We start from the raw sequence: 27,271 nt of genomic DNA on the forward strand, positions 1-27,271 counted from the left end.
TTAGAAGCATTAAGTAATGAGAATCACTAAAATTCAAAAGACTGCTAAATAAGTTTTAAAAAAAATGTTCTTGAAAAAGCCTATTAGAATCAACACGGTATTATGGTTTTGCTATAGGGTATAGATAGGTAAAACTCAAAATCCAGAAAGGGCTAAAACAAAAGGTACTGCTAGCCATTTATCTGGCAACATCTGGAGTAGGGTGGGCTGAGAAATTACAAGCCCAATTCTTTCCAAGAGAATCTGATATCTTATTATGTTGTTACTATTATGTAGGTTACAAATGTATGTATGGAGAAACTTTATTTTCAGATTTCTCCAGTATAAGAACTAGCCTACTTCTTTTCAACTATGTATATAAATCATCTACAATAATTTCATTTAATATACATTTTTTTCTAAGCATATAATGCTAAAAATATACTAGGTATGTAAAGTTTTTAAAACAGATCACAGATGAAATTTAGTATTTTAACAATGAAGACTTTTAAACTTTGAGGTTTACGCATTCTAAATGAGAACTATTAAAAAATGAAAAACACAAAATATAGTGAAATAACTTGTTGGGAACAATTAGAAATGTTTACCTACATTCATTCAGTTAATAAATGTTTACTGATTGCCTGCTTTTGGCCAGATCTATACCAGAAGATAACAGGGCTGCAAACATTAATGAGGTACATCCTTACCTTGAGGAAGAATCTGAGGAAGGACATGAGAAATAGTACTGCACAATTATCTGATATTACCGTAGAGGAATTTTTAAAAAGGAAATGAATCAGAGACAAGAGAACTGTCTATAGTACCTAATACAATCTTCTATGAAATTATGTAGAATTTTAGACTCAACATGTGTAACTATTCCTGTAAGTATCAATCTCGAACAGAGAGGCTTGTACTCCCATGTTCAATGAAGCATTATTCCCAACAGCCAAGACATGGAAAAAACGTAAATGTCCATCAGCAGATGAATAAAGGAAATTGGTATATACATACAATGGAATATTATTCAGTCTTAAAAAACAAAAAAAGAAATTTTGCCATTTGCAACAAGATGGATAGAGCTAGAAGACATTATGTTAAGTGAAATAAGCCAGACACACAAAGATAATAATGTATGCTCTCATTTATATGTGGAATCTAAAAGGGTTAACAACTGACATGAATTTGAGCAAACTCCAGGAGACAGTGAAGGACGGGGAAGCCTGGCAGGGTGCAGTCCATGGGGTCGCAAAGAGTTGGACATGACTTAGTGACTGAACAATAACACAAAACAGTCAAAGATTAGAATGGAGTTTCCAGGGGCAGAGAAGAGGGAGACATGGGGGTAAAGGGTGCGAAGTTCCAGTTACACAAGATGAATAAGTACCAGAGACTTAGTATACAACAGTGCCTACTGCCAACAACACTGCATATTTCATACTTCCTAAGAGGACTGATCTTACTTTCAGTCTTCTTACCACAAGATAATAATAAAAGGAGCTGGAAGAAACTTTGGGAGGTGATGCATATGTCTATGGCTTTGATGGTGGGGATGGTTTCACAGGTGTACATTTATCCCCGAGCTCATTAAGTTATATACATGACATATCAACAGCCTTTACATGTCAGTCGTGCTCAATAAAACGGCTTTTAAAGAGTAAGTATCAAAAAATGTGGATCTTATATCTACTTTGGAATCAAGTTCATATTATCAGTTTTTGAACAGGGAAGAATGTGGACATTTTGAGTTCAGATCTCCAAAGGGCCCATCCATTCATTCTCTCCCATTTTCCAAGCTCTGATTTTTTTTTTTGGTCCATCCCAGTGGAGACTTTATGGTGAGAAGCCCAAAGATTCTATGACTCAGACTTTACTGGGGGGCATTCAAAGGCCTAGTTTGTTCTCTACTCATTATTTTTATACTAAATATTAGTCAGAGAAATCTTAGTATTGAGCTAGCCATACAGATATCTAAAGGATGTAAACAGAAAACATCTGGTTCCATATTTAAATGTCAAGGTATTTAAAGTCTTTAGTAGAAACATAACCATGGTTTTACTAAAGAGAGTACAATTAATTTACACCTCTTTAGCTTAGCATTCAAAAGCTGACATCTGGCCACCACCCCCCATTCTACCCTTATTTTCCACTAGAGAAGGAAATGGCAATCCACTCCAGTATTCTTGCCTAGAGAATTCCAGGGACGGGGGAGCCTGATGGGCTACAGTACAAAGGGTCTCAAAGAGTTGCACACAACCAACTACTAAGCACAGCACATTTATTTCCCACTAACCACTGTTTTATCAGGGATTAGCAGATGATAGCCCACGGGCAAACTCAGACCTGCAGCCCATTTTTGTAAATAAAGTTTTATTGGAACACTGCCAGTGTATTCATTTATGGATTGCCTACGGTTGCCTCTGCTTCAACAGCAAAGGCCACATGGTCTGCTAAGAAATTATTTACTCTCTGGCACTTTATAGAAAACATTTGCAGGACTCTGCTCTATCAGCCAGTTCAGTTACTCAGTTGTGTCTGACTCTTTGTGACCCCATGGACTGCAGCACACCAGGCTTCCCTGTCCATCACCAACTCCCGGAGCTTGCTCAAACTTATGTCCATCGAGTCAGTGATGCCATCCAACCATCTCATCCTCTGTCATCCCCTTCTCCTGCCTTCAATCTTTCCCAGCATCAGGGTCTTTTCCAACGACCATGACATAAATGGGTCACTGGTCACTATTCCAGACCAACCCACTCTACTGCTACATCCTTCCTGCCTTCTGTCTGAAAAAATCTTAATCTCTACCCATCAAAAACCCTAAACTATCCTTCAAAGTTTAGGACAAACAACCCTCTTCATAAATTTGCACTGGGGTAAATGTGTACTTATCCCAGTTAGATGGGCTCTCCTCTCCTGTACTGATTCATCTAATGGCACATGATATATTGTGGGGTATGTTTTAACTCTCTGTGTATTGATCTTTGTGAGAACAAGCTTCTTGACAGTCAATGCTGTTTCAAACTCAGCCTTGTGTTTTGCCAGGGTTTACTAAGGGTAGTTAGCAAGTAGCTTCTAGGTGAACGGAACAGGGAGAGGAAGGAAGAGAGGAAAGATGAGAAAAGTAGGAAAGAGAAAAGAAGAAGAAAAAGGAAGATAGAGACAATCAGAAGTGACCAAGCACCAGAGTAAAGAATGATCATTGCTGGATATCCACAGAAGTCACTTGAAATTATAGCCAGCCTTCCAGTCCTAGGATTGGTGAAATTTTAAGCTTGATGCCATAGTTGCTGGTGACAAATATTTCACATTATTACAATAAACACAAAAACATTCTTAGAAATTAATGTTTCCTTCTTATAAGAAAATTTAACTTGGAAATTTTTACTAAAAAACCCATAAGTAGCAAAATTTGCTAATAAATATAATGCAACTAGATTAAATCTAATTTACTTTCACTATTACAAAATAATACTAACAAAGCAGGTTTACAATTCTTTCTCCCAGAGTATCAGCCCAATTTTCCTACTTAATTGGAAGGAGGACTGAAAGTTTAGGAAAGAACAAGGACAACCAAGGAGTTTATGAAAGAAAGGACCACATTATTCCACATTCTATAAAGCAGAATGGAAAGGACTTCAACAGTCTAAGCTTTACAGCATTTCAAACATGGACACACAGCCTCCTTCTTTTAAAGGAACAAAAGGGAACTGAATTAAAGAGTTCAACAAATTAGAAAAGCCTTCTTTTCACTGCTTAAGCACCATATTGGATCCAAAAGACTCACAGGCTTTAGAGTATGAGAGAAAGAAAAAAAAAAAATCTGTGCCTGTTTGAAGCAAAAACAAATTTATTGCACTAATACTTATTACAGATAAAATGTCAAATCGAACAAGAAATTATGGAGATGGAATAAGGACATGATCTCCAAAGGTGAAAAATGGTATGAAGCAAGTAAAATGCACACTGTCTTCATTAGGACCAGAAACTTGAGTGTGATTTGCCAAAACCAATGAGATGAATAACATAAAAGAGTCCTTATAACTGAAGAACAAGCACACTGCAGAGAACAATAGGGAACCAGCAAGAAAGTGAGCCATTTGTAGTTGGATTCAGTTCCTTCTTGCCTACCCAAAGGGCCTCAGTGGAAATAATTCAGTCTGATAAATAAACAAATCAAACTCCTAAAACATATCGTCTAAGCTCACTCCACAGGCATTTCTCACTCTTTTTCTTTGCAATTTTTCATCCTGCCTCAGAACCACAATGATTCATTCACTCACACACTCACCCAACATGCATGAGTTGGGTACACTATATCTGAAGGCACTACGTATGGAGTGACAGGAGAACCAATAGCCCAGTGGCATCACAGATGAAAAGACTGAAAGAAAAAAAAAAGGTGAGATTTATTTTCCTGTGAAAAATCAGCAAAAAAAAAAAAGTTAAGGATCTAGGAAAGAAAAAAAAAAATGAGGTTAAAAAGAATATGTTAAATCTCTGCCAAAACCAGAAACCACTGAGCTAAGAAAACGTGAGAAGCAGATATTCCTCCTTAGAGGAGAGATGGGAATTTAGTGACCCACCCCACAAACATGCAGTGAGCGAATCACCCCCTTCCCTCGAGAGGGTCCTTGCCCGAAGATGTGCCCCTGAGTCTCTGAGCTTAATCCTCCCCACTCCATCCTCACTCCTCTGATCCACTTGGGCTCCATCACTTTCTTGAACCAGGCAAGCTCCCACCTCTGGGTCTTTGCACAGGCTGTCCCTTCTGCCTAGAATTCTCTCCCTACCTCCCACCCTACCCCCATAAATGAACAGCTTACTCTCACACCTCCTTAAAGTCTTTGTCAAAATTACACTTCTCATGACTCCATACTCTCTTAGTCCTTCTTACTCTATGTTTCAGGAGTCCCAAGACCCCTTCCAGTTCAGTGACTTATCAGGACTCACACCATTTAATAGGAGGTCATACTCAAAACTAGGATTTGTAACAGTCAAGATAAAAAGTAAAAGCAACAGGAAAAGTAAATGCATCAGGCAAGCCCAGAGAGGTCGGGCATGGCCTTTCAAGTCCTTCTCTCAGTTTATACAAGACACAATTCTTCCCTAGCTGTGAATTGTAGGCACACATGCAATGTGTCTGCAGTGGGCTTCCCTGCATGGAATCCTAGGGTCAGAGCCTGCCAAGGGGACGCTGGTCGTGTGGCCACACTCCTGTTACGTAACTAGCCATGGATGCTGAAACACAGAAGCCGAGCAAAGATACTAGGTGTATATTGTAAACCTGCTAAATAATCCTGAGAAGTCTTGACAAGCTGGAATAGTACACCCCATTGCTCTGTGCATAAAAACCTCATCATTCGTTAGTAACAGAAAGAACATTCCAAGAGCCTAGTCTCAGGAGCTAGCCGAGGAACAACCAGGGTTCCAGGCTCTGCTGGAGACATGCAAGGATTGAGCAACGACACCTGCTGGGTTATCACTTTTCTTACATCCTATTTTTTTCTATAATACCATCTTTACATACTGTTTAATTTACTCATAATGTTCATTTTGTTTCCCCTATTAGCTCTATGAGATATTGAGATTTTTCATTTTTTTATTGCTGTATCCTAAACTATCAATCCTTATTTTTGAATTAATGATCGAATGAATGAATGAATTCCTTACTCTGAAATCAGGAAGTGAGACTACAGGCTCAGAACCACTTTTGCAAGTGTGCTGTGCTTAGTCACTCAGCTGTGTACAACTCTACAACCCCGCTGACTGTAGCCCGCCAGGCTCCTCTGTCTGTGGGGATTCTCCAGCTAAGAATACCAGAGTGGGTCACCATGCCATCCTCCACGGGATCTTCCCAACCCAGGGATTGAACCCAGGTCTCCCACACTGCAGGCAGATTCTTTACCGTCTGAGCCACCAGGGAAGCAATAACTGCAAGGGAGGATGCAAACATGTGAAATGAGGTAGATAAGGCTTGCAGTGGCATCTGGGACAAGGAGAGAATGTGTAAGCAACCACTTCTGTGCAGAGAATATTTGTACGTTATATACTTTAAGCAAAGTACAGATTCTTTGATTCCTTACCAGTTCTTCAATAATTTCTTCAACAGATATGTTCATTCTTGTGATGTTGAGAAAGAACTTTAAAAAACAAGATTAGGGCAACCACTGTGGCTTTTCCTTAGAAAAGCAATTAAATGAAGATTAAGTCCTACCAATTATTACCCAATTCTAAATAATTAATTAGAAAAAATCTCTTTAGCATATCATCAAGGAACCAAAATTGAAGTTGGCAATAAAAATGGAAACAAGTAATATGAAAAACCCCCATCTGGGAAAATAATTAAATTTTAAAATAAAAAGTTGTTACAAAATCTATTTCACACAGATTTAGGCTTCTTAATAAATTGCTATTTAATAGGAACAATCCATTAGGAATTGGTTGAGTAGTAAATGTTTTTCCCCTAGGTTTTTCAAATGTATTAATGATGGTATATAGGAGAGAAGACCTTTAGAGAACCAACAATCACTGAATGCTCCCTCCCATGAATGTAACAATGGAAATCAGGTTAGATGTGTTAGCTGGGGTGCAATACCTGCTTGGGGAAGAATTAAATATGAACTACTTGAACACAGGGTACTCTAGCCTCCTTTGAAACTTAATGAGTCAAAGTCCTTCAGTTCAATCGCTCAGTTGTATCCAACTCTTTGCGACCCCATGGACTGCAGCACGCCAGGCCTCCCTGTCCATCACCAACTTCTGGAGCTTACTCAAGCTCATGTGCATAGAGTCAGTGATGCATCCAACCATCTCATCCTCTGTCGTCCCCTTCTCCTCCTGCCCTCAATCTTTCCCAGCATCAGGGTCTTTCCCAATGAGTTGGGCTTTTCCTATCAGGTGGCCAAAGCACTGGAGTTTCAGTTTCAGTATCAATCCTTTCAATGGATATTCAGGACTGATTTCCTTTAGGATGGACTGGTTGGATCTCCTTGCTGTCCAAGGGACTCTCAAGAATCTACTCCAGCACCACAGTTCAAAAGCATCAATTCTGAAGGGCTCAGCCTTCTTTATAGTCCAGCTCTCATATCCATACATGACTACTGGAAAAACCATAACTTTGACTAAGCATTCCTAGTTTAGTATAATTGATGGATGAAGTCTGGAAAGGACTATGTCATCCAGGCCAAAAGAATTAAGTGACTGCTATTTATACAATTAATATCCTGAAAAGGATTTAGTTTACTAAACTGTCTTCCCTAAATGATCTCCCCAAAATATTCCCCACCAAGCCTCCAGAAAGGATGTAAGACTCTAAGAGCAAATAACTGTAAAGTGTGATCACTATTTTGAGCTGCACAATCTAAGCCAGGAGAGCTGGTACAAGACAGAACTCATCCCTGGAGCCCACATTAGCACATTTCTCCATAAGGAGCTAGGGTCACAGGCCATACCAACTGGAATAGCCAGCAGCTTTCACCACTTGCCTAGTGAACAGCCCACCACTGAAGACGGCCACCTCCAAGCCCCACACTACAAAACAACCTCCTACTCTTTCTTTTGAAGCAGGGTGGTTTTCTTTACCACTGTTTGTGAAATGCATTCCAATTTCAAAAACATCAAAGAATATGGTACTATAAAGTACTTATTAGTGCAGTGCCTTGAATCCAGTGAAGTGCTTTTTTTTTAAAAAGTAACCATTTTTTGTGGTCCCACATCTCAATGATACATACAAAGACTATGATTAGTCTTCTCTGTTAGAATGTATGCCTAGGCTTAGCAACTGGATATCGAAAGCTAACAAAACAATCAACAAACCCTTAATAGACAAATCCTCTGTCATGTGCAAAACAGAAAAATATCAAAGCCAGAGATTTGGGGCCACAGTTCCTAAACTATGTTTGAAGCCACCAAAGGTTATACAACAAACTCACAGGGGTACCAGAAGATATTTTAAACTTTCATGAAAGCAAACCAACTCCAGAGAGTTCATAATTCAACATTCTATACTCAAAGCAATGACATGAGATCTTTGTATAGCTGAAGATTCAGTGATTGTTCTGCTAAAAAGTAAATACTGCATGAAAACCAGTGCTGAAAAGGAAATAAGGATGGCAGTCTTCAGCTTCACTCCAAGGTCTGAGAAGTTGTGCAGTGTCTAACAGACAAATATATCGCACTAAGTAAATAGTAAATATGTATTATTTTTTTCAAATGACTACTAATTGTTAGAAGTTGCTGCATGGCCACAAGAAAAATTACTGAGCTACTAAAGCAAGTGTGAACCAAGAAAGTTTCAGAGTCTGGGTCTGAGCAGTCATTTTATACTACACAGTTTTATTAAGCACCTACTATATGCATGATCTGTACTAGTCACTGTGAGAGACACAACGAAATTGTGTGCTATGTCACTTCAGTCATGTCCTACTCATTGGACTCCACGGACTGTAGCCCACCAGACTCCTCTGTCCATGGGATTCTCCAGGCAAGAATACTAGAGTGGGTGACCATTTCCTTCTCTAGGGGATGTTCCTGACCCAGGGATCGAAGCTATGTCTCCTGAGGCTCCTGCATCGCAGGCGAATCTTCATCACTGAGTTTCAGCTGCCTTCAAATATGTACATGAAAGAGTCAAATAAAGAGTAATAGTACCAAAAAAGCGCACACATTTAAGAGTTAAGAGAACTGGATGATTAAATTATTCTGGTTAACAGTGTTAAACGAGAAATGAGTCGCATGTGAACTCACAGCGTCTATCTTTCTAAAAGTGCCAGTTCACTTTGTGTTAGGAAGAACATTTCAGGAAACAACTGTTCTTTGGGGGAAAAAAACACATTTAGAATTATAAACACATGTATTTACTCAATTATTTTCTGAATGTGTGATTGACTGAATAAAAAATACATGATATATTAAATGAAAGTCTTACAAAATCTCAAAATTATCAACTTGCAAATGATGTGTTTACTATTGTTACCTTTTCTAGACATGTACAACTCTCCTGGCCTAGGACAGTAGTTCTCAACCCTGTGTAGACATCAAAATTGCCCAGAAACCTTTACTATATTCCCAGGCCCCACCTCACTCCAATTAAGTCAGCATCACTGCAGATGGGGTCCAGGGAATCAAGTTTTCAAAAGGTCCCAGATGACTCATGTACAGCCACGGTTGAGAACCACTGACATAAAAAATGGCATATTCCTAGGGGATAGGGACATGACCTAAAGTCATCCTCTTCAGTTGTTTGGTTTCTTTTACTACAAAAAAATATAAACTTATCTTTGAAATGAGATTTATTTATTCCAAGGCTTGCACAATACCCCAGAGAATCAGAGATGTAGGATACTGACATGAAAGAAAGCTAACCTTGGTGGCTGTCTACTAATAGTTATTGTTAACTGTTTTTTTCTTTTTAATCTGATATTTGCTATTTTCTATTCATTTATTTCTGTGTCCTTCTCACATTAAAAACACCTGGTTAACTCAGATATGGTTCCATACAATGTCTTTTAAGTGTTCTACATAGATAATTTGGAAAATATGGAAAAATAAAATTTCCTAATCCAGTGTCTCAGAAATAACTGGGATTCCATCCAGTACTTTTAAAAGCATACTAAAAAAACAGACTTACAAAATTAAAAGCATATTGTATACATGTATATAATTGTGCACATGTTTCTGTAAGCATGAGGTAAGGTATGAAAGAAACTGACCAAACTGTCAATACTGACTGTATTATTTGGCCCACAGGAAGATACCATTTGACTTGCTATCATGTGATGTGACTTATTATAGTGAGCACGCATTACAGGTAGGAAGAATAAAAATAAAAAAGAATGTTATATGTTGTGTTTTTTGTTAAGATTATACTGTGAACACGTATCCATGCTATTAAGTATTCAAAATTACCATATTTCATCAGTGAAGAATATTCTATGGGTTGTTTATTCACTTAATACGGCTCTCATTAGTGCATGTTTAGTCATTTCTAACTTTTCACATTTGCAAACAATGCTTTAATTAAAATCCATGTACAAATATCTTCATCTGAATCTTTAATTATTTTGGGAGGAGGAAAAATAATAGGCCCAAAGGTATAAACTCTTTAAAGCTTCCTTTTTTCAAAAAGATTCTTGATATGTAATTATTAAATTGCTCTCCAGAATGTGATACGAATTTGGAAACAGAAGAGTATTCATACTTTATTTTGTTGTAGTCAATATATCAATATGCCTGCTTCTGTCTCCCCAGGGAGTTATCATGAAAAATACTAAAGTTCTGAAATTATTTATTCTACTTTTTTTTCTACTTTCCTTTTTACTTTACCTTTTATTCATTTCATTTTTTTTTTTTTTTTGGTTTTTTTTCTTTGCATACCCTCCTGAGAGGCGGAGAGAAGTGTTCTTATGAACAAAATTAAACAAGAAATAGCCTGACAAACAGCCAACATGTACTGCCTATTTTGTTGTTTGGGGATGGCACTGGTGAACTTATAGACTTAATTCACAGTAAAATGAGATGGAAAGGACTTAAAACATCTATTTTCCCTTTTTCAGAAGACTCTCTTCTTGTTCTCGCCTTGTTCTTTCTACATGTAAAGCATGTTTAAATAAATAAAAAGAAAATAGAACTTATTTAGAACTTGCCAGATACATGCTTCAGAGTGGCTTTTTAAAAGGGTCTGAGACCTACTGTCAGCATATTTCATTTAAGCAGAGGAGACCCACCCTGCGGGGAGAGTGGCTAGATTTAAAGAGACTGAGTCCCAGCATTTTCTCCAGTGCTCCTCTAACAACTTAGTAAAATGAAGCAACTTCCCTATAAATAGAAATCAGAAAGGAATAGTGACCAGTAAATAGAAATTCAGGTGTTAGAAGAACAAGTACCTAAACCATGACCACAGAAAGACTACCATAGCCTGAGGGAACGCAGTTTACAGTATAGCAGAGAGGCAATATATAGGTATGGAAATTTTAAGCAAAATGAATCATTCATTATTTTTTCAGTGAAAAAAAATAACATGAAATCAAAAGATCTTAAAAGACAAAGCAGTATGAATTTTGTATTAAAAAAAAGGTCCATAGGTAGCATCACAGTATTTTTTAAAAGTCAGATGAAACCCACTTGAGTAAACATTTATGGAATACCGACCAGGCATCAGGTCAAGGGCCAGGTCCAGCAGAGCATGTATCATAACTTGTATTTATTCACCACAATCTCTGTATCAGAAACTATGCTTTTCTAAATTTTTATGTTATTCTATTTAATAGTACCTAGTTTCAGGTCTGAAGTAGTTCAAAATATAGCAAGAAAGGCATACAGAATGATACAAAGTATTACAGGTATGCAAAAAAGGGAAATATGAATTCTAAGTGAGAGAATGTGAGACATTTTCAAATAGGAATTAACTGAGGCTAAATTGAAAAGTGGTCTTCCGGTTGTGAGAGCTGACCATAAAGAAAGCAGAATGCCAAAGAATTGATGCCATGGAATTGTGGTACTGGAGAAGACTCCTGAGAGTCCCCTGGACAGCGAGGAGATCAAACCAGTCAATCTTAAGGGAAATCAACCCTGAAAACTCATTGGTAGGACTGATGCTGAAGCTGAAGCTCCAGTATTTTGGTCACTTGATGTGAACAGCTGACTCATTGGAAAAATCCCTGATGCTGGGAAAGACTGAGAGCAGAAGAGAGTGTCAGAGGATGAGATGGCTTGATGGCATCACCAACGCAATGGACATGAACTTGGTTGAACTCTGGGAGATGGTGAGGGACAGGGAGGCCCGGTGTGCTGCAGTCCATGAGGTTGCAAAGAGTCGGACACAAATGGGCAACTGAACAACAAACTTAAAAGAGTAAGATAAATTTTAAAATACAGGCTTGAGGTAAGGACACAGCAAGAAAAAGGACTAGCGTGAGAATGGGCACCAAAGTTAGGAGAAAAAAGAAAATGAAGTATTCAGGAAACGACAGTCAGTGGTAGCAAGAAAATTTAAAAGTCCATGTACAATGGGAGAGGACAGGATTTCATTCCACTGTCTGTATGATGAAAGGTTGAACAGTGTATAAGAAGACTTCTCTGGCAGTGGAGGGAAAAAATGGACTTGGATAGTAAGAAATGGATAAATCTATTGAAATAACTTAGGATAAAGTGAAGAAATAATTTAGGATCAAGTGAAGAAAGTCAAAGTTAGAGCAGATGCAGAGCAAAGAAGGATTGGAAGCAAAAACATTTAGGATCTGGCCACTGACAATACTGGGAGTGAGGTAAAGTTAAAATTACGTGAGATTTTTGAACTTCAACAACTAGGAGAACAGAAATAATATTCTTGTTACTTAATATTATTTGGGCTTCCCTGGTGGCTCAGAGGGTAAAGCGTCTGCCTGAAATGCGGGAGACCTGGGTTCGATCCCTGGGTCGGGAAGATCCCCAGGAGAAGGAAATGGCAACCCACTCCAGTATTCCTGCCTGGAGAATCCCAGGGACGGAGGAGCCTGGTGGGCTACAGTCCACGGGGTCGCTGAGTACCTAATCACTGCTGATGAAAATGGCAGGCACTGAGGGTCAGCCAAACAGAACAAGATACTCCCTACTCTGTGTACAGAAAAGTCTAGTGGGAAGACACAGACAAATCAAAGGCCATTTCAGCTGAGAACCAACAGTGCTTCAAGACGTCAAATGACATGGAACCCAGAGCAGGGACACCAAGCCAGACCTGGAGGAGCCAGAACAGTCCCTAGTAAAGGTGACAGGTAAGCTGACACTAGAAAGCTCTTCTACCTTAACGAGAGGAAGCTCTCCAGTGATCTAGACAGAAGAATGAAGCAAAATGCTGAGGCAGTGGAAGGCAGGAGACAGGAAAGCCTGCCTAGAGCCCAGAACGTAAGGGAGAATGCTGAAGAGCAAGAAGCATTTGAACAGAAGCACCCATTATAGTAGATTCGGCTACTGTCCTTCTGGAAAGAAATGGGAATGAGCTTTCATGGTCTGCCCAGCCTAGTGACTCCATGATATAACTCCATGGAAAAGGTCTGCCCTTTTCATGAGCTCTTCAGTCCCTTCAAGAGTCTGATAAGTCCACGGTCTCTCTTCATCTCCACCCCACAAAAAAGAAAGTGCACAACAATTTTGCATGTAATTTCACTGGGCTCAAACATTCCTATAAACTAGGGTTTCTAAATTGTTCAGGATATCAGCATATTCCCTGCTTCACATTTTTTAAAAACAAGATTATTTTAACTATCATTATCTTAATTTCAAAAATGTGTCTTCACTTTATAGACAAACACAGGTCATTTTCCAAGAAGCCAATACAGTCTACTTTAAGAGCCAAACAGCCTCAGTTCCAATTCCAGCTCTGTCTCTTACTATTTATGTGACTGTGGCAAGTTACATAGCTAATCTGTGCCTGAATTTCATTTATGAAATGAGAATAACAGGACCCAGGTAACAGCTATATATCATAAAGTTACTGGGGGATTAAATGAAATAATAACCGATGCTTAGAACAGCTCCTGACCCTGAGTATTACTAGTATTTGGTACTATTATTCCATATTTGTAAATATTTCCTTAGCTTCTGAACATAAGTCTCGTCTGATATTTTTGAAGAATCACTCTCACTTTACCAAGATCTTCCTCAGAAAAACAAGCACATATTTTATATACATTTCAGTTTGTATAATTTGGCCTTTCTGGAACTTTTTTCTTCACTTTAATATTTGTATAAGAAGGTTGCTGGGACCTCCCTGGTGTCCCAGTGGTTCCACCGCAGGGGGCACGGGTTTTTTCCCTCGTCAGGGAATTAAGATCTTGCATGCTGAGCAGTGTGGCTAAAAAAAAAAAAAGAAAGAAAAGAAAAGAAAAAAGGCTGCTAAAAAAGGGGGGGGAGGGCTGTTTATTTCTTTGAAAATAATTAACTTCAAGAAAATATTCTATTAGGAAACAAATTTTATATATATACATATATATATAAGGATACTTAAATTACTAAAAAGTCTTAGAGCAAATCTTGACAAATGATCCTCATAGGTGAGTTACCAATTAGAAAATACAGTTTTTATTATTTCTGTTAAGTAAAGATATTAATCGTACATTGTAGTTTTCATTTAATGGATCTGGAATAAATTGTATAGAAAAGGAAGTGTAGTTCAAATAAGAAATTTTATGTACTCAGCAAACATTTACTAAGCAAAAAACATTGAGACCAGGATGGATAACAACAGTTTTGCCTTCTGAGTAACAGTGTTCTTAGTATCTTGTATACATGAACTCATCTCAAGTCTCACTAACCCATTTTAAGCATTACCCTTCACAATTTAAAAATGAGGAAACAGGATTCAAAAAGAAACTGCTCAAGGTCTCATTGCTTGAGTAGTGAAGTACTCAAGAAAGAGTGAAGATAGTATACTGCTCAATTACAGACATTATTCTTTCCCAAGAAGAAAATTGAAGCATCCAATAGTGTAACATCAGCCATTATAGGGAAGATTCCACAGCATCAACTGGACTTGTATACAATTCTTTACCCAATCTCAAGCAACACTAAAACTGGTGCAAAGGCAAATTTACTACAAAACCAGATAAGTTGCTTCTTTCTACCTTCAAATCCGAATACAAGTTTCTCCGAAGAAGTTATATAATAATCCAATTTCTGAAGCAGTCAGCTCTGAAAATAAAATATTCATGCAAGAATAAAAGTTCCCACACTCCTAAAAAAGACTCTTCTGTAACCATGGCAATAGGTAGGCACAAGAACTGGCTTTAAACATGCTTAATTAATATAGGACAGCTCTATATCGCCTTTAAACCAGAGAACTGGTTTGAAACTCCTTTAACCAATGATTGACAAATTGCCACAGTGAAGTCGCCTCTATAAGGCAACCAATCAGCGACCAACACTCCTGAGCATCAGCCAATCGGGAGCAGAGATACTCATCGAAGGTGCCTCTGCCCTGCCATCCAGACAGCAAAAGCTCCACCTGAGAAGCCAGTTTCCACTGCCAGTGTCATCCCACTAGCACTCCTGGAAGTCCGCCAATCCCAGAACTCAACACTTCTCAAACACCTTCTCGTAAGACCAGTTTCCTGCTCTGCTGAGAAAAACTGCCTGACCATATAGCTCTCTCCATCAAGTATGCAACAAATTCAGCATTTTGCTTTTGCTTCAGATATCAACTGGTAGTTTCATCCTTTGACATAAAGCATGCTATTTCAGGCCTAAGCAGACACTGAAAACAATACTTTCCCACATTAAAAAATAATTTTGCTAACACCCTTCCAAGCCTAGTATCACATCCTTCACACCAATACTAGGTCCAACATGAATCATTTCTTATGAATTGCTTTCATTGTGAGTGCTTTGAAAGCAGTAGTCGTTCAGTTCAGTTGCTCAGTCGTGTCCGACTCTTTGAGACCCCATGAATCGCAGCACGCCAGGCCTCCCTGTCCATCACCAACTCCCAAAGTTTACTCAAACTCATGTGCATCGAGTCGGTGATGCCATCCAGCCATCTCATCCTCTGTCGTCCCCTTCTCCTCCTGCCCCCAATCCCTCCCAGCATCAGGGTCTTTTCCAATGAGTCAGCTCTTCGCATGAGGTGGCCAAAGTGGCCAAGGTGGCCAAAACTTCAGCATCAGTCCTTCCAATGAACACCCAGGAATGATCTCCTTTAGGATGGACTGCTTGGATCTCCTTGCAGTCCAAGGGACTCTCAAGAGTCTTCTCAAACACCACAGTTCAAAAGCATCAATTCTTTGACGAACAGCTTTCTTTCTGGTCCAACTCTCACATCCATACATGACCACTGGAAAAACCATAGTCTTGACTAGACGGATCTTTATTGGCAAAGTAATGTCTCTGCTTTTTAATATGCTATCTAGGTCGGTCATAACTTTCCTTCCAAGGAGCAAGTGTCTTTTAATTTCATGGCTGCAGTCACCATCTACAGTGATTTGGGAGCCCCCCAAAAATAAAGTCTGACACTGTTTCTCCATGTATATGCCATGAAGTGATGGGACCAGATGCCATGATCTTAGTTTTCTGAATGTTGAGCTTTAAGTCAACTTTTTCACTCTCCTCTTTCACCTTCATCAAGAAGAGGCTCTTTAGTTCTTCTTCACTTTCTGCCATAAGGGTATTGTCATCTGCATATCTGAGGTTATTGATATTTCTCCTGGCAATCTTCATTCCAGCTTGTGCTTCATCCAGCCTGCCATTTTGCATGATGTACTCTACATATAAGTTAAATAAGCAGGGTGACCATATCCAGCCTTGACGTACTCCTTTTCCTATTTGGAACCAGTCTGTTGTTCCATGGCCAGTTCAAACTGTTGCTTCCTGACCTGCATGCAGGTTTCTCAAGAGGCAGGTCAGGTGGTCTGGTATTCCCATCTCTTGAAGAATTTTCCAAAGTTTACTGTGATCCACACAGCCAAAGGTTTTGGCATGGACAATAAAGCAAATAGATGTTTCTCTGGAACTTTTTTGCTTTTTTGATGATCCAGCGGATGTTGGCAATTTGATTTCTGGTTCCCCTACCTTTTCTAAAACCAGCCTGAACATCTAGAAGTTCATGGCTCAGGTATTGCTGAAGGCTGGCTTGGAGAATTTTGAGCATTACTTTACTAGCATGTGATAGGAAAGCAATTGTGTGGTAGTTTGAGCATTCCTTAGCATTGCCTTTCTTAGAGATTGGAATGAAAACTTATCTTTTCCAGTCCTGTGACCACTGCTGAGTTTTCCAAATTTGCTGACATATTGAGGGCAGCACTTTCACAGCATCACTTTTAGGATTTGAAATAGCTCAACTGAGGGATTCCGTCACCTCCACTAGCTTTATTCACAGTGATGCTTCCTAAGGCCCACTTGACTTCATATTCCAGGATGTCCGGCTCTAGGTAAGTGATCACACCATCATGATTATCTGGGTCGTGAGGATCTTTTTTGTACAGTTCTTCTGTGTATTCTTGCCACATCTTCTTAATATCTTCTGCTTCTGTTAGGTTCATACCATATCTGTCCTTTATTGAGCCCATCTTTGCATGAAATGCTCCCTTGGTATCTCTAATTTTCTTGAAGAGATCTCTAGCCTTTCCCATTCTGTTGTTTTCCTCTATTTCTTTGCACTGACCACTGAGGAAGGCTTGCTTATCTCTCCTTGCTGTTCTTTGGAACTCTGCATTCAAATGGGTATATCTTTCCTTTTCTCCTTGCTTTTCACTTCTCTTCTTCTCACGGCTATTTGTAAGGCCTCCGCAAAAAGCCATTTTGCTATTTTGCATTTCTTTTTTTTTTTTTTAATTTTAATTGGAGACTAATTACTTTACAATACTGTAGTGGTTTCTGCCATACATTGGCATGTTTTGATCCCTGTCTCCTGTACAATGTCACAAACCTCCGTCCATAGTTCATCAGGCACTCTGTCTATCAGATCTAGTCCCTTAAATCTATTTCACTTCCACTGTATAGTCATAAGGGATTTGATTTAGGTCATACCTGAATGGTCTAGTGGTTTTCCCCACTTTCTTCAATTTAAGCCTGAATTTGGCAAATAAGGAGTTCATGATCTGAGCCACAGTCAGCTCCCCATCTTATTTTTGCTAACTATATAGAGCTTTTCCATCTTTGGCTGCAAAGAATATAATCAGTCTGATTTCAGTGTTGACCACCTGGTGATGTCCATGTGTAGAGTCTTCTCTTGTGTTGTTGAAAGAGGGTGTTTGCCATGACCAGTGCGTTCTCTTGGCAAAACTATCAGGCTTGGCCCTGCTTCATTCCATACTCCAAAGCCAAATCTGCCTGTTACTCCAGGTGTTTGTTGACTTCCTACTTTTGCATTCCAGTCCCCTATAATGAAAAGGACATCTTTTTTGGATTTTAGTCCTAGAAGGTCTTGTAGGTCTTCATAGAACCTTTCAACTTCAGCTTCTTTAGCATTACTGGTCGGGGCATAGACTTGGATTACTGTGATATTGAATGGTATGCCTTGGAAACAAACAGAGATCATTCTTTTTCATTTTGAGACTGCATCCAAGTACTTCATTTTGCACTCTTTTGTTGACTATGATGGCTTCTCCATTTCTTCTAGGGGATTCTTGTCCACAGTAGTAGATATAATGGTCATTTGAGTTAAATTCACCCATTCCAATCCATTTTACTTTGCTGATTCCTAAAATGTTGACGCTCACTCTTGCCATCTCCTGTTTGACCACTTCCACTTTGCCTTGATTCATGGACCTAACATTCCAGGTTCCTATGCAATATTGCTCTTTGCAGCATTGGACCTTGCTTCTATCACCAGTCACATCTACAACTGGGTATTGTTTTTGCTTTGGCTCCATCCCTTCATTCTTTCTGGAGTTATTTCTCCACTGATCTCCAGTAGCATATTGGGCGCCTACCAACCTGGGGAGTTCCTCTTTCAGTATCCTAACATTTTGCCTTTTCCTACTGTTCATGGGGTTCTCAAGGCAAGAATACTGAAGTGGTTTGCCATTCCTTTCTCCAGTGAACCACATTGTGTCAGAACTTTCCACCATGACCCATCCATCTTGAGTGGCCCTACACAGCATGGCTTAGTTTCATTGAGTTAGACAAGGCTGTGGTCCATGTGATTAGATTGGTTAGTTTTCTGTGATTGTGGTTTTCAGACTGTTATCCCTCTGATGGAAAAGGATAAGAGGCTTATGGACGCTTCCTGATGGGATAGACTGACTGAGGGGGAAACTGGGTCTCCTTCTGATGGGCAGGGCCATGCTCAGTAAATCTTTAATCCAATCTTCTGTTGATAGGGAGAGCTGTGTTCCCTCCCAGTTATTTATCTGGGGCAAACTATGGTGGGGGTAATGAAGATAATGGCGACCTCCCTAGAAAGATCCCATGCATGTACTGCTACACAGTGCCCCAACCCTGCAGCAGCCACCACCGACCCACGCCTCCATCAGAGACTGCCGGACACCCCCAGGCAAGTCCGGGACAGTCTCCTGTGGGGTCACTGCTCCCTTCTCCTGGGTCCTGGTGCACAAGGTTCTGCTGTTCCCTCCAAGAGTCTATTTCCCAGTCTGGTGTAAGTTCTGGCAGCTCTATGGTGGGGTTAATGGCGACCTCCTCCAAGAGGGCTTATGCCATACCCAGGTCTGCTGCACCCAGAGCCCCTGTCCCTGCGGCAACCCATACCTATATATATATCTATTACAGTTTTTTAAACAGAAAGATTAACCCCAATTTCAGGACAGTGATTAATTCAGAGTGGAGAGTGGAGCTTGAGTCTAAGTTTAATTTTTGCTTCTTGAGAAAAAGAAATCTGAAGCAAATAGAAAAAAACTAATATTTGACTAATCTCACTGATGAAACTTGTAGACATACAGACTACATTTCTATATGTTTGGAATCTTTCATAATTAAGATGAAATTTTTGAAATAAAAACAGAAGTGGGAAAATGTATTGCTACAGTGAATTAGGTGAGTGAATAGAAAAACACAAACCAAAATCTTAGTTTCTATTTCCTCCTTCTAACAGCTAACCTTCTAATGAGAGACAATAAAAAAAAAAAAATTCTCCTTATTCCTTTCCAGCCACTCCCTTTAATGTAGGCTCTAAAACTGTGGTAACAATAAAGCAGGTAATTAAGCCATAAGCAGTTGGGAAATCAGTCCCTTAAAAACTGAAAGTCTGTCTCTCCTTCCCTCAGGTTCTCATAGCACTTTTAAACTCTAATGGGGCATATTATGTCATCTTACATTAAATTATATTTACATCTGTTTATGCCCTCTTAATCAATTTAATGTTAAGTATCTTGAGAGCAAAAAACTTGCTCTTCAAAGCTCCTTCAAAAAGTCAGGCTTTGTTGAGTAAATAAATGTTCACCTGTAGTTTCTATACTGAATTTGAGTGTTACTCTATATGTCCATCTCTCTATTTGACTGGATAATTTTCCATCTTAGAATTTCAGTATATCACATTTAATTTTTAATTTTGGGGTTTAATAGACTAAGAAACTATCACCTTTTTAAAAACAGTTAAATTTTTTAAATTCATTTATTTTTAATTGAAGGATAATGGCTTTACAGTATCGTGTGCTTTCTGCCAAACATCAACATGAATCAGCCATAGGAAGCTACCACCTTTAAACTAAGTGTTTCTAGTTCGTTCTCTTAAGACAAAACCTGAGAGGACAGCATAAGCTGCTTTATGCTAAGAACTGAACAAGATCAAAATCAAATCTTTTATTGAGCCAGCCATCAATTTAGACACAGCTGACTTATTAGCCTCTGCCCAACCTGTCAATCAATTCCACCTAACCAATCAAGAAGCAAACATATATCCACTGAACCAGCCATCCAGGAAGTTATTACTGTGAACCGAAGTCCAGGGTTGATACTTGCCTTCTTGCCAATTGCCAGGCTCTGTAAGTACAGAGCAAAAAAAAAAAAAAAAAAAAATCACTGACATGGCTGAATCCTTTGTTTCTATGTACATTCAAAGTGGACTAAAAATAATTCCTAAAATATGAGCTCTCATTTATTTTTGTCCTACTAGCTTTATAAACCTTCATCTTGTTTATTACTTTAATTTGAACACAACTATATCATCATGACTAGGAATTTTCAGTAAACTCCTGATGAATCTTATTTGGCCTTTACAGTTCATGACTTCTTGCTTCCTACTTACAGAAAGAAGAATGGCAAATCATTTCTGAATACTTTTAATGTGTAGTTTACAATAATTCTATTTCATTCTTCCACCTCATCTTTTAATGAAAACACCTTAGAATTTGTTTTACTTGTGAATATTGTTAACATTAGAACATTTTAAACTAGTCAGATGCAATTGCCCTACCAATTTCACAGAACACAACCTTTTAGATATAATCAATATGTTAATCAATCAGCTGCCTCCATTAGGATGTTAATGCCCTTCTCTGCTGTGGTAGGAACCACAATACTAGAGAGAAACATAATTTACTACTCCTCTGAGATACGCTGTATTCAAAAATAAATAAGATTTCATCTGCTGTGCAGAATTCTTTTCTAATAAGAATGCTTCCAGACACATCATTTTCATGGACAGATCCTTCTCCCCAGCACAATCCAAGGCTAGCAAAAAGATAGGAGGTGAACTGCAAAATATTCCTGCTTGTTCCACAAAGAAACACTATCTTTTCAATACATAGTTTTCCAAGGACCGCAGCCAGTACTCATTGGCTTATTTGTATGCTGAGAATATTCTAGATCGTGTTTAAGATTTTCTGGACAGAAAAAAAAGAATAAAAAGAAAAAATTTTGTTTGAATTCAGCCTTTCTTAAGAACCAAGTTGTATTTTCAGCAAAACAAAAGGAATCAATATAACAGTGAAAGCATGAAGCTCACAGATGGGTTTTTGGCTTTCAAATATATTTTGCGTGCTTACTTGAGGTAACGTTCTAAAGACAACGTCATTTCTAGGTGGTTTGAAAAGAAAAGCAGAAACTTTATTCCACAATATGCTTTAAAACTTCTTACTAATGAAACATTCTCTTTAGAATCAACTTACAGGAAACACATTAAAGCAATGAAAAGAAATCCAGCCTCATTTACTAGAAAATGGTAAAAATTGACACTTATCGTTTCTGTCTATTCAATCCTTATCACCAGAGAATATAAACCAAGACAGACATTCATAGTTCTGAAATACTTAATTTACTAAAAATCATCTCTAATAACAGCAGTGATAGATAGGTACCTATTAAGTTCTAGCTGTTTCACAACAACTCTAATACTTGACGCTGCTGCAACGTTAAGTCTCGGTACCTTTATCTCAGAGGAAGTTCAGTTTGCCCAAGCGCACGCCTAAGAAGGGACAGAGCAGATTTTGAATTCTAGCTGTCCAAGTTCCAAAGCCCACGGAATAGCCACCGAACTACAAAGCCCGAGAACAATTCCTCTTCTGATAAAGACACAGGAGCAAGTGAGCGCACAGAACCAGTGAGCCGCCATCAACAGCCACGCCCGAGTCCTGCTCACCTTTACCAGCCCATCCCGCCACCTTCCCGCCTCACTCTCAGGGCAGCCACGCCACGCGGGCCTTCTCCTGGGGCTCGAATTCTCCAAGGCCTCTCCACTTCAACGTTACAATCAAGAACCATAACTCAGCTAGTCAGGCAGTTTTTTAAAGCGCCATGAAGTGTTCCATGACTGCCCTCATTTATTGAGCTTTGTGACAAAGAACTTTTATTTGATAATTACTGAGGACTCTTTAATTAAATGTACTTGTTTGCAATGCAGATTTTGAAATTTGTTTATGTAAGTCAGAGGCTCTAGCACAGTATTTGGAGGAGAAAAAAAGACTTCAGTCTGGAATCCTGAGGACATCTAAATTGGTACTGTGAAGTGAGATGGGGGGAAAGTAAGTGAGAAAAAAGAGGGAGAGGGAGTGAGAGGCATGAGGCTTTCATCGCGGACCAAAAAGTGATAAAACTGACTGCTAATGAGAGACAAAAAAATAAAGGTAGAAATAAAGGGGAAAAATATAGAAAAGGGAAAAAATCGTCTCTGACAAAGCAGTACAGGTTTAAGAATTGCGCACAACTGACCGACAGTTCTCAATCTTAGAGCATCATACAACATTCATCTTCCCCAAATTCATTTAATATCATCAGTATTTACTCCAAACTCATAATAATATTTTAATTAACATGAATTGAGGCACACCTACCATGTTACTAGCACTGTAACAGGCATGAAGAGTAAATGAATAACGTGCCTAACAAAAGATCCTTGGTTCCTTAGGTATCTGTCTTAATATATGTATCACAGCATGTTAGGAATCAATATGCCACGCTTTTATTGAGCACTTGCTGAGTGTCAGGCATTCTGGACGGTAAACATGGATTAAAAAGTATATCTATGCTCTAAAGGAATTCAGAAGAGACACACACACCAGAAACAATTAGGGACTAATTCAAAATACCATGTCATCAAGTACCGAATCACCAAAGAGAGATCACCAAGTGATGTAGCAAGGGAAAAAAAATTGAGAACTGAAAAACCTTCATGAAAAGAGTAAAGTTGGTTACTGATGGAGTTGGGGTAAAACAGAGTTAGGGCAATGCTAATGGGGAGTGGCTTCCCAGGTGGTGCTAATAGTAAAGAACCTGCCTGGGAATCTCCAGGAAGATCCCCTGGAGAAGGGAATGGCAACCCACTCCAGTATTCTTGCCTGGGAAATCCCATGGACAGAGGAGCTTGGGCTACAGTCTACAGGGTCACAAAGAGTCAGGCATGACTGAGCACACACAATGGGGGAGGAGGCAAGAGTCAATGAATTAAAATCTGCCTGGAGTTAGGATTTACCACTGGAAATAACATATTAATCTAGTTATAAAATTTTGGGCTAACGTTATAGTAATCAACCAGAATTTCCTGACGCAAAAGGGAAATTTGTCAATTGATGGATACAAGGAAGATTACAATCAAACCACAGGGATGGCAATTATCCAGTTGATCTGGAGAATGACTATAACCAGGAGCTCCATTTCCGTATATCGGCTTCATCCTTTCCATCACAGGCTGACTCGCTTTCTCCACACGGTGGGGAACATGACTGATGACAACTCTCAGGTTTTACATCTTACCATTTCCACCATCAGATGCAGATGGATGAGGGCAGCATAAGCAGAAGAAAGGGGAAGACAGGTACCAGACAGACATGGTTCTATATGTGTCCACCGTCAAAGATACACTTAAAAAGTGGACTAATGGGAATTGATCTTAGACTGGTGGGAAATGACCAAAAGACAAAATAAATGGAAAGCCTAGCAGAACCTCCCATTTCGGAGCATAATGAAGCTAAAATGCTACCTTTATGCAGTTCATGGGATAGCAAAGAGTCAGAGACAACTTAGCAACTGAACAACAATACAAAACTTGGTCTTATCACAACCTAGTGGATTTGTAACATGTTATTTGTACAAATATTAACAAGCCAATTAAAGTGAAACCTATACCGCACAATCTGTAAGATTCATTTATTCATTCATCCTCTACTTGAAGCTCTATACCTTTTCTTCGATCATTTTTATACAGTTCAATTAAAAGTTTTTAATAACTGTTCTACCATTTCAAAAAATTACCATTTCAAAAAAATGTATTACCTGCCCACTGAATGTTTCCCCAGATCTTAAAAGAGGCATGCTAAAGCTTTTAGATATGAGAAGTCAGGATGTATAAATCTAAGTCTCAACTGGTTCTGCTATATCGTGTGTGTGTGTGTCTGTGTGTAGATAGATAATAAAAGAGATAAAGTAAAAATAACAAAATTTTAGTAACTGTTGCATCTTGGAGGATATATGGATACCTGTTACAATAATTCAATTTTTTGGTATACAGTACCTTAAAATATTCATTATAAAAATTTGAAGAGAAGTAGAAGCTTGACAGAAGGCTTCACATTTTAAATGAAAACATAATGAAAGCTTAAAAATGAAAATGGTGTTTCAGGAAGACGAACAGAGAAAGGGTATGGTTTGAGTGAGAGGCAGGAAAAACATGGGGAGACCTAGGAGATTATTGTCAGAGTCCAGGCAGATGGAGAGGGGGATGGGCTAGATGAGCGAGCAGCCGAAAAGATGGAACAGAAGGGATGAACCCGGAAGACACTGTGATGAATACCTAACAGAAACCAGTGAGTGCCAGGTGAGTGTGGGGGAGGACAGAATCGACAACTCCTGGTTCCCCAGGTCAGATAATTAGAGAAGGGAGAGAAACAGAGAGGATCTAAAGCAGGAGCAGATCTGCTGGGCTAAGACGATGTCTTTCATTAAATAGGTTAATATATTGCCTCTTCCACGTAAATCATGTAAGTACAGTTCACATGCCGAATGGTGGTTTATGGGGTATCATCTCCTCCTCTGTCTCTGAAAGCCCAAAAGACAACACAGCCCACCATCACCCTCAGAGCAAGAGCAGCAGACACACTGGCTAGAGCCAGCCCATATGCTCCCCCTGGGATGCCACCTGTTTCAGTGTCTCGGCTCCCCGAGCCTGGAAGATGTACAAGATTTACGGGATTTTTTAAAAATGCAAAAACTGCATGATAGGGTGCTTTAAAGTGGTAAGAACAAACCTGAACTTTATCCACAAAAATACATCAAAGCATATAGCTTCAAGTAAATGTGAGAGGGCTTCCTAGGTAGCGCTAGTGGTAAAGAACCTGCCAGCTAATGCAGGAAGACAGAAGAGGCGTGGGTTCGATCACTGGGTCGGGAAGATCCCCTGGAGGAAGGTATGGCAACCCACTCCAGTAATCTTGTCTGGAGAATCCTATGGACAGAGGAGCCCCATGAGCGGGCTACAGTCCACAGGGTTGCAAAGCGTTGGACACAAGTGAAGTGACTTACACACACAAGTGTGAGAACTTTCTCATGCTCAGATAATGTCAGTTAAATGGCCTCTTGCTATGAATACACATCTAGAGTATCTTAGAGGTAGCTTCCCTGGTGGCTCAGATGGTAAAGCATCTGCCTGCAATGCTGGAGACCCAGGTTCGATCCCTGGGTCAGGAAGATCCCCTGGAGAAGGAAATGGCAACCCACTTCAGTACTCTTGCCTGGAAAATTCCATGGACAGAGGAGCCTTGTACTAGGCTACAGTCCATGGTGTCTCAAAGAGTCGGACACAACTGAGCAACTTCACACACTCTTCACTCACTCAGAGTATCTTAATGGAGAAAAAGTTCATGAATACATAAAATTCCTATTAGTTTTCTTAAACTTTCTATTTAGCAGAAAACCAGGCAACTGCTATGTGTCATTACATTTCTTTAAAGTACAATTCAGATGGAACAACCACAATCATTAACAAATTTTAAATCACTCACTGCCTTGTGGTGGGGTGTGGAAATGAAATTTGGGGTCACTGAAGAGGAAAGAAGAGAAGCCAGGTTGTTTCCGAGACAGACTGGGGAAATGGCCAACAGCCCGGCCCAGATGGGAGAGGGAGGTTACAAGAGACGTCAAGACACGTTGTGTTCACATGGAGAACTGAGATGTTAAAAAAACAGCACAAGTTGGTCAAAGTGGCGATATCTCACTGCTAACTGCAGGGGAAAGTATTTCAGCTATATATCAGTGCAGAGGCCAGATGAAGTCTCTGCTAGGTTACAGCAGATCTAAACTGATAGAAAGAAGAATGGAACTGGAGGAATCAACCTGCCTGACTTCAGACTCTACTACAAAGCCACAGTCATCAAGACAGTATGGTACTGGCACAAAGGCAGAAATATAGATCAATGGAACAGAATAGAAAGCCCAGAGATAAATCCACATACCTATGGACACCTTATCTTTGACAAAGGAGGCAAGGATATACAATGGAAAAAAGACAACCTCTTTAACAAGTGGTGCTGGGAAAACTGGTCAACCACTTGTAAAAGAATGAAACTAGAACACTTTCTAACACCATACACAAAAATAAACTCAAAATGGATTAAAGATCTAAATATAAGACCAGAAACTATAAAACTCCTAGAGGAGAACATAGGCAAAACACTCTCTGACATAAATCACAGCAAGATCCTCTATGACCCACCTCCCAGAATATTGGAAATAAAAGCAAAACTAAACAAATGGGACCTAATGAAACTTAAAAGCTTTTGCACTACAAAGGAAACTATAAGTAAGGTGAAAAGACAGCCCTCAGATTGGGAGAAAATAATAGCAAATGAAGAAACAGACAAAGGATTAATCTCAAAAATATACAAGCAACTCCTGAAGCTCAATTCCAGAAAAATAAATGACCCAATCAAAAAATGGGCCAAAGATCTAAACAGACATTTCTCCAAAGAAGACTTACAGATGGCTAACAAACACATGAAAAGATGCTCAACATCACTCATTATTAGAGAAATGCAAATCAAAACCACAATGAGGTACCATTACACGCCAGTCAGGATGGCTGCTATCCAAAAGTCTACAAGCAATAAATGCTGGAGAGGGTGTGGAGAAAAGGGAGCCCTCTTACACTGTTGGCGGGAATGCAAACTAGTACAGCCACTATGGAAAACAGTGTGGAGATTTCTTAAAAAACTGGAAATAGAACTGCCATATGACCCAGCAATCCCACTTCTGGGCATACACACTGAGGAAACCAGATCTGAAAGAGACACGTGCACCCCAATGTTCATCGCAGCACTGTTTATAATAGCCAGGACATGGAAGCAACCTAGATGCCCATCAGCAGACGAATGGATAAGGAAGCTGTGGTACATATACACCATGGAATATTACTCAGCCGTTAAAAAGAATTCATTTG

The 27,271-nt window shown here is 39.2% G+C and overlaps 1 protein-coding gene across 2 annotated transcripts in view; it reads right to left on the bottom strand.

Annotated features, from left to right (window-relative positions):
• The window catches only part of FAM171B (family with sequence similarity 171 member B), a 75,057-nt gene that overhangs the window by 31,229 nt on the left and 16,557 nt on the right, over window positions 1-27,271 (bottom strand). The window lies entirely within an intron of this gene.

This window comes from Cervus elaphus, chromosome 33 (assembly GCF_910594005.1).
Source record: "Cervus elaphus chromosome 33, mCerEla1.1, whole genome shotgun sequence".
Taxonomy (NCBI): Eukaryota; Metazoa; Chordata; class Mammalia; order Artiodactyla; family Cervidae; genus Cervus; species Cervus elaphus.